Source organism: Borostomias antarcticus (assembly GCF_949987555.1).
Source record: "Borostomias antarcticus genome assembly, chromosome: 13".
NCBI classification, from domain to species: Eukaryota; Metazoa; Chordata; class Actinopteri; order Stomiiformes; family Stomiidae; genus Borostomias; species Borostomias antarcticus.
The window spans coordinates 13,718,852-13,730,535 of NC_140246.1; the positions used below are offsets into that span (position 1 = coordinate 13,718,852).

Genomic DNA, 11,684 nt, shown 5'->3' on the forward strand with positions numbered 1-11,684 from the left:
TGGGATTTAGGGGGCATGGAACAATGCCTTCCATATAGAATCCCATCAGGCTCAACATACACACACACACACACGTAAATATATTTCCACATGCAGTGGAAAGTGTGCGCACACACACACACACACACACACACACACACACACACACACACACACACACACACACACACACTTCTTAGGTTTACATTTCATATACTGGTACATGCCCTCGGCTCCTAGCCTTGTGAGACCATGCTGATCCCACAAGAACAGGCTACTCAGTCATCATCATCGTTGTCATCATGTGTTCAAGGTCTAAGGTTTCAAACAATACAGTAGCCTACATGTAAATGGTAAATGGACTGCACTTATTAGCACCTTTCTACCTTAACGGACAAAGCGCTTTACAAAGGCCTCATTAACACATTCACACACACATTCACACACCAATGTGCACATGGTACAGGAGATAAACACCAACAAACATATCAGAATCAGAAACCGTTTATTGCCATGCAATTTTTAACATGCTAGAATTTGCTTTCTGGCGAGGTGCATAACATTTAGACAACATTGGACAGGGTGCAGGAATGAGACAGGACAGTGCAAAGAGGACAGTGCAAAGGCAAGTACAAAAAGCTAGTGCAAAAAAGGATAAGCTAAAGAAAAGAACAATGTACAAAAAGTAGTGCAGTCAGTGCATATACAGTGAGTGCACTACTTTTTGTGCATTGTTCTTATCATAGTGCTTACTCTCACCATTTTGCATTCTATTATAGAAAACAATGCTGTCCAAGCACTGACTGATTCAGCTTTAGAATCACTACACCAATTTTAGCATGGTGTGTGAATTTTCTATTAATAGTTTTCCAGTAATGAGACTGTAACTTTCATCTTTCAAATGCCACCCACGGGATGGAAATCTAGACCCTGTGAGTCGTCATGGTGATCAACAGTAGTTGTCAGGGCGACGAGGCCATTGAGTGGTCAGATAAGAGGCAGTTTTTGTCGAGTGGTGGGGTGTGTGCGCGTGTGTGTGTGTGTGTGTGTGTGTGTGTGTGTGTGTGTGTGTGTGTGTGTGTGTGTGTGTGTGTGTGTATGTGGAGGAGTGGCCCTGTCTCTGAGGCCCTGTCTGTCACCCTAAACTGCAGACACGTCACTTATCACGTCCCTAAAAACGCTCACTACTGGGAGGGGCAGGCCAGCTGTGTCCCTCCCACCCGCTGTAAGAGTCAGATACTGTGTCTATTGGCTGTAGCCTGACTCAATGGATGTAGTTTTGGGCATAAGCTTTGTCATTTGTTTATTAGCCTAACGCCCAATCAGTGGCGGCGAAATCTGTTGCCCGCCCAATCAGATTCCATCAGGACTACAGTACGTGAAACGACAACAACCTAGAAACCGCTCCGCCGAAGGCCATTGTGATTGGTTTAAAGAAATACAGCGCCCTGTCCCCCTGTCCCCCGTTCTCTAAACAGTAAGGAGTCCAGCCGGACCTTTCTCCAGCGCTGGCACAGCGTAAAGCGAGTGTGGAGATGATGGGTCCAGCTATGCGAGACTAAGGCTGACAGCAGGATCACCGTTGCAGATAAAGAAAAGAATGTCTCTGAAATGGGAACAATCTGGCGAAATACAGATTGAATGAACACCTCCAAGCTCCAACCCCCCACTACCCCCTCTAGGCATGGTGTATGTGTCATATTTGGGAGTGACCCCCTCTGACCTGGGCTGTCACTGACTTTTTAGTGGGCTACAGCCCTCTACCCCCCCCCCCCCCCCCCCCTTCCCCCCGTTCCTACAATAATACCATTATCAGCACTGCAGTCCCTCAGAAACACTTTCCCCAGACATGTAGGCGATGTAGAGGAGCTGCTCCGGGGTTCGCTTGCAGCTCCCACGTCTCGTTAGGGTCTCCCATGTTCTCTAGAACGACTATAAAGACAAGCCTCTTCAGTTTAAATCAGGCAGTAGATCACACTAGCAGGGGGTGAACGTTATACTGTTCAGTGTGAGATGTTTGTTAAGAACTAAACCTTAGCAGCATAATAAATGTTGAAACCTCCAGCGATTTATTAAGCTCCTGCCTCCTCTGGTTTCTCTGAAGGGGAGGTACTATATAGTATGTAGCTCTGTAATTACATTACATTAGTCATTTAGCTGACGCTTTTATCCAAAGCAACTTACAATAATTGCATTAAACGTAGGAAAAGCCAATGTACTACTACGATGTAATGCTTGCTGACCGGCGGGTCATTGGTTCATGGATAGTGACTTTGTCTGTGTCCGACATCTTCAGACAGCGAGAAACATCCACAGTCCTTTCTGTCCCTTCATGCAATACGATATGCGGGTTTCCTTGCTGTGTGTGTGTGCGTGTGTGTGTGTGTGTGTGTGTGTGTGTGTGTGTGTGTGTGTGTATGTGTGTGTGCGTGTGTGTGTGTGGTGGGGGCGGGGGGATAACAACCCCGTAAACAGCATGTTTTATCTCTAGACTTTGGGGCATTGCGAGCTCTGAGTAAAAACAGCCCAGTTCACTCAGATTTGGCCTCTGGCGCTGATTAACATCAGGCTCATTTGCTAACGCTGTAGCTGGTCCCGGTAGTGGACAGTAGGACACAGCTGTGTGCGGCCGCTCGTGAGAGACAGTGCTGGGATCAGAGTGTGCTCCCTGTCCTGCCCTCTCCATGGGTGGGGTGTGTGTGTGTGTGTGTGGGGGGGGGGGGTTCTCTTGTTTGGTCTCAGTGGGCGTCGACCCAATCCTGTTTAGCTGTGAGAGCCTCCATCCGTACACAGTTAAAGCAGAATGACAATCAGCCGGGTGGGTGGAGACTTGTTGTATTGTCCTGCCTTCCTGCCTGCCATGCTGTAAAAATAAACCCCAGGCTGTAGGCCCCACACAGTCTGAGGGGATGAGAGGAGAAGAGAGCGAGATGGAGAGAGAGAAAGAAAGAGAGGGAGAGTGAGAGAGAGAGAAACAGTGGAGGGAAGAAGATAGGCCGTCTGTCCAAAATTCAGCCAAATGCACTGTTTCCTCGGTGTAGTGGTGAGTGTTGTCTGCTGCCTTGGTGTGTGTGTGTGTGTGTGTGTGTGTGCGTGCGCACGCCAGGCAGGCCCTCCCTCACCACAGACTGATGTGCGTCTGAGCGCCAACGCTCGCCAGAGTAAATAAATAAACGTCGCTGTCGCTCCGGAGGACAAAGCCATCCCGTTAGGCGGCAGACGGGCGACACAAAAGGCCCCTCCGGCCCCGCGTGTGGCTCTGCCAGGAGGGGACACTCTCTCACTCCGGCCCCCTGCTGCGACTCGGGCTTCTTGGGGCTCCATGCATACACCCCCCCCCCAGGGATGGTGTCCCATTGAGACGGGTAATTCAGACAGCTATGGGACTGAGGAGAGGGGTGGGGGTGGGGGTGGGGGTGGGGGGTAGCGTGGGCCGCACAGAAGGAAGAAGAGGGGCTGTGAATGTTTAAAAGAAAAACACTCCATAGGAGTAAAACAGGGAGGTGTGAAAGACAGGGGAGAGAGAGAGAGAGGGAGAGAGGGAGGGAGAGAGGGAGGGAGGGAGGGAGAGAGAAAGGGAGGGAGAAAGGGAGGGAGAGAGGGAGGGAGGGAGGGAGGGAGGGAGAGAGGGAGGGAGGGAGGGAGGGAGACAGAGAGGGAGGGAGGGAAGTGGTTAGAGGACAAGGAGGGTTAGAGAAGGAAGGGGTCTCAAGTGTTGTAAATCTAACTGCCATACGGGCCTTACAGCATATACACAGACACATATATACCGGCCGCACACACACACACACACACACACACACACACGCTCTCACTCTCACTCACACAGACCCGCACAAACACATTCCCAGTCCATGGATACCAGGGTGGTATGTGTGTTTGGCTTCGTAGAGCTGTGGGATGCACTAATGAGAAATGCCAGCATTACAACAGCAGCACGTTGCCTTCAGCTTGTGAGAGTTCATCTCTAATGGCTTCAGATGATCTGACCTACGGGCTGGAGAGTTAGGACTTCTATCACAGTCATCCATTTCCATGTGGATATTAGAGGGAGGTTAGTTCAATCAATCAATCAATCAATCAAAGCTTTATTTGTATAGCGCATTTAATACCCAGAGGCAACACAATGCGCTTTACAGAGAACAAGGGAGGTGGGCTGACATCCCACCCCTACATATTCCAGAGGGAAGCAAAAAAACAGTAATCACCCGGGGGCCAGATAAGTGAGCTGTAAAAATTCTTCCCTGACCCCTCTCAACGAGGCGATCGAGCAAGCTCCTGGAGTATGTTTGTCTTAGTTAGGTTTAGTGAAAGCTGGTATGGAGTAACAGTGCTCAACACTTTCTTTTTGTCACACAAACAAACACACACACACACACACACACTACATCTTGTTTGCCTCGTTCTTAGGTCTTATGAAGAGACATCCGCCGATTGTTTTCTTTGAAGTTCGAGAAGTGAGGGGAGTTCACAAGAAGTGATGAGGTGGAGAGAAATACGTGTGGAGAAAGTAAGAGTGGGAGTGGGAGTGCGTGTGTGCGTGTGCGTGTGTGTGCGCGTGCGTGTGCGCGTGCGTGTGTGCGTGTGCGTGTGTGTGTGTAGAGAGATCAAGCGGGGGGGAGGCAGCAGAGCAAAGTATCGGGGAGGAGACGGGGAGTTTGAGCGACGGCCCTCGGCGGTACCAGCCACAGGTCTCGTTTACAGCCACCTGGGCACAGAGCAAGGCATGCTGGGTAGAGGTAGGAGTGCGGGGTCAAGAGTGGAGGTGGAGGACGGCGGCGCTTCATCACGGAGATCAGACAGTGATGAAACGCCAGGCTTTGCGGCGCTCGCCACTCCCTAGGAGGAAACCACTCTCTCTCTTTCCTGTTCCCATCTCTGGTGTTTAACAAGCCCCAACCTTTCATAGAGATGTGTGTGTATAAATCCTCCTTTTTTATCTTCCATCTCCCTGCATAGCGTCTGTCCAGTGTCCAGGCCAGCGTGTCCTTGTGGCTCAGTGTTTCTCCTAGAGTGAGTGGGATAAGGGGGAAACTCGATTGCAGAGCAGGCTGGGAATCTGCTGCCACTCCTTCCCTGGGAACAGGGATGTTGATAATGGTCTTTCCTATCTATTGTTCTCTGCTCTCTCCCAGCGGCTGTGTGGCCGCGCACAGGAAGCCCGTCGTGCCAAGAGACATCACTTCTGAAGCCGTGCGGGGCAGGAGGTCCTGACTATACGGTTAAATCGGGACCCCGGGAATCCCGGGTCCAGGCCCTCAAACCAGGAAATGAACAGCGGGAAACCGGGAATTTCGCAATGACCAGTTAGTAGTGGATAATAGTTAATATAGCTAATACTATACTAGTTAATATGTCTTTGACCAGAACATCCATTGGCATGGGTTTCAATGAGTATGCTGAGCTGAATGATATTATGCAAGATGAAATTGAGGCATATTTGAATAGCTGAACAGTGCAGTGTAGGCTTCATAGCCTATAGCCTAACTTCCTAGGCCACTAGGTCTACTGTATTTCTCAAATAAATAATACAATCTGTGCAAATTAAATGAGTAAATGAACAAATTAAACATGTATCAGTCATCGCCAGTCTCATTTCTTTCCACAACCATATCCTGACTGTAGTCTAGGCTATAGGTCAAAAGTAAAACCTTGCCTTCTGGCCCATAGCCTATATATAGCAAGAGAAAATGCGGATGAATCAATACATCTTACTTTTACGCAGTGTTCTTCTTTTTCAGAATTGAAATGTTGTTGGAGTGGAAATTACTATCCACATTAGGCCTGTGTCTGAGAAATGAACTTATTTCTGTCTGCGTCTGTGTCTGAGAAATGAACTTATTTCTGTCTGCGTTCTGATGTAGATAACTTTACAGGGATCATCAAAAGAATGAAGAGTCAAGGACTTGCAAAGCTGCGCATAGAGGCTGTGATGTCTGCAAAAGATTAAACACATGAAGTGTTATATCCTGATGGTCAGAAAAACAAATCTTCTGTAAACATTGAGCATTGAATGATCATTTAGATCATTTAGCGACCTACTTGATTTATTCAATGAATTTCTTAGTTTATTGTGTAATATCACTTCCATGAGACAGAAGGCTGTTCTGATCCCTGCAGACGGATCACAGGTAGCCCAATGAATCTGGCATTACATCCCTCCTCTCAGATAACATTACCGAAGTAGCCTACAAGCTGCTGATTATGGACCTTTAAACTCCGTTCGTATACAGTGATTCATTTTATTGTGTGAAAATGATATATTGTTATAGGCCTATAAAGTAATGAAAACAGACAGCTTCACTATTTTCTGCATTTTATTGACTGATTCAAAGAGGGCTCCACGCCAAAGAAAATAATAATGCAGAAAAAAACAAAACCCAAATTAAACATCTACATTCCCGGGAAACAAAATGTCTCAAATTCGGGAAAAATAGCCTATTTAACCCTAGTCCTGACTGACCTTTACCTTGCAGGAAAACACCTGCCCTTCTATGTACCCGCCGTCAGGTTCACGGCTCAAGGCTGTTGAGGAGGAGATGGATGGATGGACCGGTCAGGGATTAGGGAATTGGCCGAGCCAGTGGAAGTAATATTCTGATAACCCTTCTCCACTACAAAACGTATTTGCACATCAAAACACGTTTTGTCCCCGTGCAAAGTTGGAGCCGAGCCATTCTGTCAATTGTGAAGAACAGACGTGTTAGGCCTAACCCAGTAATTTAGTTGGATAAATTATTTTTGGGAAAAAGGGCTGACCCTAGATTTTTAGATTGTTTTGGCACAACGTCTAACAACAAATCCTTCCGTGTCTAATTTTCTTACATGAGCCGAGGAGCAGGTGCGGCCCGTGCGTAATTAAAGAATAACAGTGTCCTCTCCTCCTCTCGGGTCCTCTCCTCTCGCCGGGTCACGGGAGCACTTCATTATGCGGGCCCGTTGTTTCTCAACCGGCTCTCGAGCACAGAGCGGGGCGGCGGGGGGACAGGACCCGCCAGTGAAGAGGGGCAGATGTTTGAGCTCAATGGTCCTGACTCTCTCTCTCTCTCTCTCTCTCTCTCTCTCTCTCTCACTCTCTCTCTCACACACAATATCTCTCTCTCTCTCTCTGTCCGTCTCTCTCTCCCGGCGAGCATGTAGTCCTAGGCTTCACACGTTGTCTTTTGACATTAATGTCATTGTGGGAAATGGGAAAAGGGAAATAATGACATTTTTTAATTGACTTATAGTTTCCAGTCAAGCCTGCCTAAATTAATTGCAAGAGCAATGGTATACTGGCACTACGTCTACATTAAAAACACGTGCGCTACTGATGCTAAGTAGCCTATGGATTAGCCTAGGTTGACACATTTAACATCAATCATTGAACTTTTTCAACGTTCTAGAAGGCTATTGCGTCTCCACTCCTGCTCTAGCCTACAGTTCTTACATGTCCTGAAGCTTTGCCTATTGGTTCTGTCCAGGGACCACATATTAGCCATTAAAGACATTATGGAAAGGGCAAGGTCTAAATGCAGAGGGGTAATCTCTCCGAAACGGGGATCTATTGGATCCCCCAATAACAGTTGACACAACACGTCTTCAAAATAAAAATTCAAAAAGACTTACCAAGCGAAACAAGTGCCCACGCGATTCGCATCTTTGTTGTCATTCTGATTCTTTTTTTGTGTGTGGAAAATGTATATAAAAATTCACTGTTGCTTCAGCATTCAATCCGCGTTTTTAGAGTTTCAAAGTGTTCAATAAATGTTGCAGGTTCTTGGTGGCGACGCCGTTCTGTTACGCCTATCTCCTTGAATGTGTATTTTCAGTAAATGATTTTGCCGAAGTTATTGTTTTTTGTTGAAAGCAAAGAATGCTTTTGTTTGCGCGTCTCCCCGTCTTTTCTCCCTCTCTCTGAGTAGGGGATTTGAGGGAAAGTTTTTCACCCGTCTCCTTGGCTGCGCCCGATTGTGCGCCGTTGTGGCTGGCTCCCTCTTCCCGAGCGGCTTGGAGACGTATTGTGCTCTCGAAGAGAAAACCCCGCGGCCAGTCCAGACCGCAGTCTAATCAACAAGTGTTTGGCTGTTACTCATAGGCTAGCACTGCCCATCCCTGAAGACTGTCGGGTTCGGGTGGACTATCAGACACACACACATTGACCAGCCTAAAAGGAAGCCACTCGTTTTTTTATGCGATAGCCTATCACGATATGCCCTAGATAATGACATGATGGGGGAGGGGGGGGCGGCATTTAGGGACACTTGCTTCGATTGACACTTTCGATTTTCATGAAGTCATCCACACAGTAGGTTAGGCTATAGCCTAGACCTTCTATAGCCTATAAGCCTAAGGTCCTCTGAACATGGTTAATTCTAAGGATGTTATTTATCCGTTTCACCATAACTAGGCTATCTATTCCTGTACTATTAGCCAACAATGACGGACTAATTTGCTTGGGAAATGACATGTCGCAGCCGGTGAGATGTTTGTCTTCAGGATTTGGGGCTACACTGTCAGCCACAGTTTGACCCTTTAGGGAGGGTTGACTCTGCCCAAAGCCATGGCAACAGGAATGTAGCCCTCCTGGAAATGCTTTGAAAGCAGTCTTGATATGCCCCCATTCAATCTGATTCAAATGTCTTGTCTCAGCTGACAGAATGTTGCGATGAATTACTTCAAATAAAAATCTTAACTACAATTTGTAAAAGCTTTTGTGATATAATGGGCAATAGCTTTGTGACAGGCTAAATGTTTTTAGAGATGTATAGAGGGCATGATGAAAGTTCCAACCTCATGATGGGAAATGACTGGGGACACTAGATAAGATCAGGGCAGGGGAGCTTTCCTGGGCGTTTCTCTACACAGGAATAGTCAGGGACTCAAATCATGCTGTTTGGATGTGGAGGCTTCAAAGCTATGTGACCCAACGCCTGACTTCCACCAGATCCAAGACCACAGTACAAAGACTTGTACTGTAGATGATTTGATAAAGTTTGTGATTCCTTGTGTTCCATTACGTGACTGTGTGTGTGTGTGTGTTTAAATACGTGTGTGTGTTTATTTGTGTGTGTGCGTGCAAATGTGTTTGTGTATGCCCGTGTGTGCGTGAGAGTACGTTTGATTCGTGCCACCCATCATCCCTGATCCAGCAGCTGTTGAGAAGAATTCTGTGCGGTGTTGATGTTAGGGTCAGAGATGGATCTCATCATCCACTGCCCCTAACTGACGGACAGGAGGACCTCATCACCTCCGGGGGGTGGGGGGGGGGGCGGGGGGGGGGGTGGCTTGAGAGGGTGAGAGGCTTGAGAAAATGGCGGCATAGAGTAGAGGAGACCAAAAGAGAGTCACTGAGGACGGGGACAGAAAGAGGGAGAAATGGAGTGATGGAGAGAGACAGAGAGAGAGGTGTACTGTAACTCCTGGCTCTTACATTCTTCCGTGCCAGCTTCCCAGAGTCATCGGTATGAGTATTCCCAGCTTCCCAGAGTCATCGGTATGAGTATTCCCAGCTTCCCAGAGTCATCGGTATGAGTATTCCCAGCTTCCCAGAGTCATCGGTAGGAGTATTCCCAGCTTCCCAGAGTCATCGGTATGAGTATTCCCAGCTTCCCAGAGTCATCGGTAGGAGTATTCCCAGCTTCCCAGAGTCATCGGTAGGAGTATTCCCAGCTAGCAGATCGTGGGTCATTGTGTCATAAACATCCTGTGCTGATAATGGTAATTTCATGTAATGACTTCCGTTTAACAAGTGTTCAAAGCCTATCTTTGAGCAAGCATAGATTTCATCTAGTCTCACTCAACAGATGTAGGTTTTGGGTATAAGCCTTATCATTCATTTATTACTGCCCAATCAGTGGCAGCGAAATCTGTTGTCCGTCCAATCACGCGATTCAATCCAGACCACGTGAAACAACAGCAACCTAGCAAACGCACTGCCGAAGATGATTGTGATTGGTTTAAAGAAATACAGCGTTCCCCCTCTCTATATATATATATACCCTGAATGGTAATGAGTCCAGCCAGTCCTTTCTCCAGCGCTGACACAGCGTAAATGAAGTGTGGAGCTAGGTCTGGGTCTGAGAGACTAGGCTTCATCTAACTCACATCTAGGCCAGCATGGAGAAAATGTGTGCAGTCGGCAGCGGAATCTCTGGGTCACTCTCTGGACAAACACTCTTCAAAAACCTGCCTTTGAGATGTTTGCGTGTGTGTGTGGGGGTGTGTATGTGGGGGTGTGTGCGTGTGTGTGTGTGTGGTTATCAGCATGTGTGTGTGTGTGCTTATCAGCATGCATGTGTGTGTATGTGTGTGTGTTTGTGTGTGTGTTTGTGTGTGTGTGTGTGTGTGTGTGTTTGTGTGTGTGTGTGTGTGTGGTTATCAGCATGCATGTGTGTGAGTGTGTGAGTGTGGTTATCAGCATGCATATGTGTGTGTGTGTGTGTGTGTTTGTGTGTGTGTGTGTGTGGTTATCAGCATGCATGTGTGTGAGTGTGTGAGTGTGGTTATCAACATGCATATGTGTGTGTGTGTGTGTGTGTGTGTGTGTGCATGCGTGTGATCAACAGCATGCACATGTATGAGAGCGATCTGCTGGCTCCGAGCCGCGTTCTAATGTCCGGAGTTTAAATTCCTCTCCCGTTAGCTCAGTCGCTCTGAGGCCGGGCGGCGAAGCTGCGAGCCGTTCATCCCTCTCTGCCACCCCCCCGCCTCGTTAGCCTTGCACAATGGTGACGGGCATGCCTGGCATGTAAGCATGCATTCTCCCTCACGCACCTCTCCTGTCCTCCCAAAACGCCCCACAAGTCTCCCCCTGCAGCCCCCACCCCCCCCCGCCCCCTCTCTGTCCCACACCCCCCCTCTATGGCCCCCTGCTGTTTCCTTCTCATCCACTACTAGCAAGGCTGGTGTCTCATATAGTCCATGTGACAGACCAGATTACCACTCAAGGTAAAAAAAAAAGTACTTATCATTTTTTAGATGATCCATGTCTGTAGATGATATTTTGGTATGATCACCATTCCTGGTACTGTAGCTGTGTCACAGTAACTAGCTCATGAAGTTACCACCCCCCTCTAAAGTAAATTACATTTTAGACGCTGGTGCATATCCTGGTTGGCCTTGTGAGATCATCCTGATTTTTGCGGGCTCACATTTTGTTTCTCTTACAATTCAGTCTGGATACTCTCCATAGAAATCCGTTTGTGCCAGATTAGAACATTTTCTCGCCAATCAGCGCTGGTTCCGAGGAATTTGAGATACAAACAGCTACGCTGGGCGGGTCTAGGTGATGACAGTGAGGAGCGGTTGATGTTGCAAGATGTGCATCATAGACGCTGATAGACAGATGGTTCATCCAATCACCTGCCAAGTATTTTCGAAAGTGCCTGCCCTTTTCCAAACAGTTTCCAAGATGGTGATGCGAAGCAAATCATCTGGCGCATCAAGTTATACGCTTATGGAAAGTTTTATAATATTGAGTTTGATATTATTTTAAAGGGAACATTCTTAGCTTTCATTCAAGCCCAGTTGTGAATCGTTCTGACAACTGGTTCCAGCTACCTCTCAGGAATGGTTATCATACCAAAATATGATATGCCACCTTGAGTGGTACCGACAGATGAAATCTTTCCCTCTAGCCCCTGGACTTATAGAGGAATAGGAAAATGCCTCTGGTCTCTGGCCTCGCAATACTTTTCTTTGACTCTTTAAAAAGTGTTAATGTT

General features: G+C 47.5%; 1 pseudogene across 1 annotated transcript in view; it reads left to right on the top strand.

The window, feature by feature from the left end:
* The first annotated feature begins 921 nt into the window (after positions 1–921).
* The window catches only part of LOC311317012 (histidine ammonia-lyase-like), a 24,387-nt pseudogene continuing 13,624 nt past the window's right edge, over positions 922–11,684 (top strand). The window contains exon 1 of the transcript in view: positions 922–965. The product of the transcript in view is annotated as a histidine ammonia-lyase-like (transcript). The remainder of the gene's footprint in view (positions 966–11,684) is intronic.